General features: G+C 49.3%; 1 pseudogene; it reads right to left on the bottom strand.

Annotated features, from left to right (window-relative positions):
- Nucleotides 1–330: 330 nt before the first annotated feature.
- On the bottom strand, nt 331–510 carry LOC122385564 (annotated as a pseudogene).
- Nucleotides 511–6,000: the final 5,490 nt, after the last annotated feature.

The raw sequence follows: 6,000 nt of genomic DNA, 5'->3' as shown, positions 1-6,000 counted from the left end.
TCTGTTTGAATAGTAAGTTAGATTTGGCAGCGTAGCAGCTTTCAAAAAGCTGCTACGCTACCATATCCAGTGGCTCTCAAACTATCACATCACAAAAGCGGCGTGCTGATTGGCCGACAGTTCCGAATCGCCCGACTGGTGGTCCTCGACTCGACAAGCGCACGTGCGACGACTAAGGTTTTTTAAGTGGCATTAACCATAGATATAAAAGACTAGATGGGACCAAGATGGGACATCTGCACTCCCTAAGGGCTGGTAGGAAATGTACGCCGTGGAGCAGCAGTGCTACCAACTAACTTCGGCGGGGGTCGAGTTTCCTTGCCTTCTAGTGCATGTTTATGCATTTCACATACGTTTTTTTAGTGTTGATGTCTAGATAACGTGCATTTGCCTCGAGGTCAAGGCTGCGCTTCATATGGGCAGTTTTCGGATTTTATTCTTTTTTTCAACTAGCAATAACAGCACCTCGGATAAACCTCATTGGTTACTGTATCGCCACTGCGATTTTATTCTCATTTTATTCGTAATCCTTAAATATGTTTGCGGATTTGTGCCCGCAAATCATATTTTTAAGTAAGATTGACACGGGATTCGAGATCTGCGCCCATAAATACACTTCACATGACCCGCCATGTGTCAAGGCCATCCGAGGTCATCTAAGGTCGCTGACCTTGTATGACCTTATGTGACCCGGTTCGCTAGATTTCGAGATGAGGTTGATTGGGAATGATGTAACCCATTTCGCCGACGGTTCACGCGTTTTGGTCGATTTTATAGCGAAAGATCTCAAACTCCAGTGACTTTACTGGTTCGACCTGACCTCTGAGTTCACCTGTTGACTAAGTACCCTGAAATTAGGGATCACTGATTTACATCGCGGACAGCATACCTATTTTTCCGTTCTTGCTCCGTCGAGGGGCGAACGGCTGGAGTTCACTCCGTTCACCCTGGCTTCCCCTACTCGTAAGACGCTGACAAACTACGAACGGGTGAGGGCTAAAATTGCACTTATTGTCGATCATTGTCCATTGCATACTGCATACATAGATATAAAGTATGGTAGCCATAATGGGAAACGAATTTAATCATTGGCATGCCAATTGCATCTACCTCCGGTGCCGCATATCCTTTATCAGCGCCTTCAGGGCTATATGTCTAGGCCTGATGTAATTAAATTACAACTAGAATACAGGTTTACGCGATAACTGTACGTTTGGATAGATACTGTTGATGGGGCCATTAGTTGGGTTGTCAAAACTTGTATGTTTATATAAGTAGGGTTGTGTTTGGTAGTTACTTCTCTTAATTGTATAGTAGGTAGGGATGGCTTTTCGAGGAGCACTACGAATCCAAAGGTTTGGACATTGAATTATTAAAAAAAAAAACACGCCCGCCCGCCGCCAACCGCAAACGCCGCAAAAATAAAAACGACCGCCTCCAACCGCAAACAATACCGCAAACGCCGCAAAAAAACCGCCCGCATCGCGCGCCCGCCCGCCGCCAACCGCAAACTCGGCAAAAAATAAAAACCGCCCGCATCGCACGCTCGCCCGCCGCCAACCACAAACGCCGCAAAAAATAAAAACCGCCCGCATCACACGCCCGCCCGCCGCCAACCACAAACGCCGCAAAAAATAAAAACCGCCCGCCCGACCGGCGCCAACCGCAAACGCCTCGAAAAAATGAAAACCGCCCTGCATCGTGCGCCCGCCCGCCCGCCGCCAACCGCAAACGCCGCAAAAGTAAAAACGACCGCCTCCAACCGCAAACAACACCGCAAACGCCGCAAAAAATAAAAACCGCCCGCATCGCGCTCCCGCCCGCCGCCAACCGCAAACGCCGCAAAAAATAAAAACCGCCCGCATCGCACGCCCGCCCGCCGCCAACCACAAACGCCGCAAAAAATAAAAACCACCCGCATCGCACGCCCACCCGCCGCCAACTACAAACGCCACAAAAGATGAAAACCGCCCGCCCGACCGCCGCCAACCGCAAACGCCTCGAAAAATGAAAACCGCCCGCATCGTGCGCCCGCCCGCCCGCCGCCAACCGCAAACGCCACAAAAATGAAAATCGCCCGCACCACCCGCCCGCCCGCCGCCAATCGGGAACGCCGCAAAAAAGCGCTATTCTACCCATATACATGTCCTACCCTACCTATACCCTACCTACACCCTTCCCATACCCTTCTCATAGGCTCTATTCCCACCTTACTCTAGTGCATTCCTATAACCACCAGTAAGTCGTAACATAACATACCTACGTTCTTAACATGAGCACTGTAAACTACTCTAATTGTATTCTATCACATTCGTTTGTTCAATATCATGGATATTATTAATGCTGTAAATGGTGAAAGGTTGTTCTCTTGAAGATTGCCAGGTAGGTAATCGAGTGCGCATACCTACCCAATAAGTGCGGCTCGCATAGCCGCCCAAACATTCCTTTTTACTCGCTAGATGGCAGGAGCGTCAAGCGCCTGAATGGACGCTGTGCCGCAGTGCCGCGTCTGCCGTATCACCGCCTGAATGCACACTGTACCGCAATACTGTCTCTAGGGCATATGCACACATACAGATGGACACGTTTGTTTTGAAATCATTTTTGTTTTAAGTGCGACCAGATTTACCCCCGAGAAACTGATCCTGGATACGCCTCTAGCTAAGGAAAAGTCGCCAAATTTCGAACCCCTAAGGCGATTTTCCATCGACAGCAAAAATACTACAGGTGGGGGCCGATGCCCCCCCCCCAAATAGTCTAATGCTTGGTAGAAAGAATGAAGCTACCCTACAAAAAATTACCGCATGTAAATCGGTCAAGTGGTTGCTGAGATATAAGCCTCGCAAAAGCGTGACCACGGCCGGCCGGCCTAGAATACAGGTTTACGCTATAACTGTATAGATTCGATATATATGTTTAAGGGGATTATTAGTTTGGTTGTTAATACTTGTATGTTTATGCCAGTAGGGTTAAGTTAAGTTTGTTTACTTACTTCATTTAGCTGTATGGTAGGCATGTAGGTATATGCGCTTTTCGAGGAGCGCTGCAGATCCGAAAGGTTGCTCGCTTCGCTCGCACTTTGCTCGCTTCGCTCGCTTGATAATAAATTTATTTCATTTACCGGTAAAACCTGTACCAAATACCTGTACCTGCGCCTATACCTGATCCTAATTGAAAACCTGTATTCTTTAAATCCACAGAGTTGACTTCCCGAGCTGGCTTTTATCGTTTTCACTCAGTTTTTTTTTAGCGAACAACTGAGCTTAAAGCACGTGCTCTCTGCTCGGTGCCGGCCTCGGCCAGCCTGGGGCAGAGATGCACGCGCTGACGCCGCACCCGTGGTCCGATTGCGCCCATCTTTTGATACGATGGTCCGCCCCACCCAAAGTTTGTGGTCACCAAATTTCACGTCGATACGCGGCGCCGTTCCGGCGCAAGAAGACACATACGGCTGACACACACACAGACAACTTATAATTTATTAAGTAAGATAAATACACATGTTTCTACCCTTGTTTCACAATCTACTCATTCCAAAGAATGCCATAGGCAAAAAAGATTAACACTTTTCGGTCGAAAAATACCACAAAATCTGTCCCAAACACCCCCCTCCTCCCATAGTGTTTACACAGCGGCACAGAGTCTCGACTCGACCTCACCAACATGGCAGCCGCTGCTACGTATTCGCGAGTCGCTCCCGACATGGGGGTGCCCTATCTAGTTACGGAGCGAGCGAAGCGAGCGTAGTCTTTCCTTAGATTAACGGAAATTTCTGAGTATGAGCGGCCGGCCGGCCGGCCGGCCGTGGTCACGCTTTTGCGAGGCTTATATCTCAGCAACCACTTGACCGATTTACACGCGGTAATTTTTGTAGGGTAGCTTCATTCCTTCTACCAAGTATTGGACTATTCCCGATGCATGTGGGTGACCCCTTATGCACGTGCCACGTGCAAAACGAAGAGGTATCAGTTTTGTTATTGTTGCAATATCTCGGTAACTACTTGGCCGATTGCGCTGAAAGTTGGCATGTAGGTAGGCACCCACTAGGCACTGCATATACATGTGCCAGAGTTGGGGTGCTGCTGCACGTGCGCACGTGCAGGGGTCGTTTCCAGATCTCGGGAACGGCTTGACCGATTGCGCTCAAATTTGGTACACGGTTAGGGACCGGTTAGTAGGGTGCCGTGCACAAGTCAGTTGGGACCAATTTTGCACGTGCGCACGTGCAGGGTGCCGCTTCCAGATCTCGAGAACGGCTGGGCCGATTGTGCCCAAATTTGGCACATCGCTAGAGACCAGTTAGCAGGGTGCCGTGCACAAGTCAGTTGGAGGTACCCCCTCGCAATTTCGCACGTGCAAGGCCCACCCTCTCGCTCGCTCCGTTAGTCGCCCCAAAAGGCGTTATACTGGTCTTTATATCTATGGCATTAACGCATAAACGGCAGAAAGTCAGGCAGAAAGTCGCTTGGTGAGGTGTTCTGATATTGCCGTGGATGTGATTATACCTACTCGAATAATATTTCAGCCGTTTAAAGTATAGTATGTTAAATGTCAGATAGTGTTCTGATTTTTCTTGCTTTGAGCTTTCATGCAGGGGCGGATCCAGAAAATCTCCAAGGGAGGGGCCATTAGAAACCAGGAGGCCCCCCCATAATCCCACCTGTTGGAGGCCCCATCTTCCCACTTGTTGGGCCCCCCCCCCCAAAAAAAAAACTGCGTCTATTGAGCTTATCTAGCTGTTCAGGCAACATCTCAACATCTGTGCAGGCTTGGAGGCCCTCTGTGCAGGCTAGGAGGCCCTGTAAAAGTGGTCATCTCTGTGAGTATAAGAGACCTCCAAGTTATGAAAAGCTTTACCAATCTTCTAACAAAGAAGTCTTCTCAGCTAGTCTTCTAAGAAATAACTGAGTGGGTAGGTTAAAAAAAACTCATCGGATTTCGGCCACTTTATTTTCAGGAGGCCCCCTTTTCAGCTTTTTAACTTTTTAACTTTTTATTTTATTTTTGAAAAAAATCGGCCAAGGGGGGGGCCATGGCCCCCATGGCCCCCCCCCCTTGTATCCGCGCCTGCTTTCATGTGATATCACTTTTACCTCAGCGTCTAGTCTGGAAGCTATTTTGGAAAGCCCTAAAGGTGAGTTACAATTGCAAACTACTTCTAGAATGACTTAGTTGCGCCATATTTGTAGTGGAGCGAGGTAAAGGAGACAGAGGATTCCTTTATAAGGGACATTTAGGAGGCAAATAGGCGAAGAGGGAACCCTATGTAAACACGGCTAATATTGGCAGCCGGGATCCCGGGGGCTCGGCTATCGAGTCTTCGCAACCAGAGGGAGGTGCTCGGCCTAGCCAAGGTATGTAACCCAAAGTCTGTAATTCTGGTTTTGGGGGTAACGACTTGGCGTATAAGGATCTCGACGTGCCTGAACTCTCCAATGACTTAGTAACGCTGGTACTCTCCAATGACTTAGTAACGCTGGTTCTGGGGCTTGCGGCCATCGGGATTGAAAAGGTATGGGTGCTCACAATCCTGCCAAGGGCGACCACCCGTCCTTGCGATATATCTCACGCACGGTATGAGGAGCGGCGCCAGGCGGTGAACCGCATCTGGGCCACGAGATTCCGGCGGCCGCCAGTGACGATGCTCAACATTGAATATCCCCGAGGAATGTTGGGACGGGATGGGATCCGCCTGTGCGCCCGAGGGGAAATGGCGATGCTAGAGATAGTGAAAAATATAAAATGAGCGCAGTAAATTGTTCCTCACGTATATGACATATTTAACCATTGTTGTATCTTGAGACAGTTTGTTTAACCAGATGCGGTATATTTGACTTTACGGCAACAGCACCATACCGATGGCTAGTTCAGCGGTAACCGACCGACTCCCCCGACCGGCCAGCACGACGCGGCCCTGACCGTCTGACACGATCACGTGACTGACCGATCAACGGTCAGCCAATCACAAAGCGAGACGCCAGACAGCGAGACACCAGACAG

This window comes from Amphibalanus amphitrite, unplaced genomic scaffold (assembly GCF_019059575.1).
Source record: "Amphibalanus amphitrite isolate SeventyFive unplaced genomic scaffold, NRLGWU_Aamphi_draft 000223F_arrow, whole genome shotgun sequence".
In the NCBI taxonomy this organism is placed as follows: Eukaryota; Metazoa; Arthropoda; class Thecostraca; order Balanomorpha; family Balanidae; genus Amphibalanus; species Amphibalanus amphitrite.
This window is presented reverse-complemented; position numbering and strand designations above follow the sequence as displayed.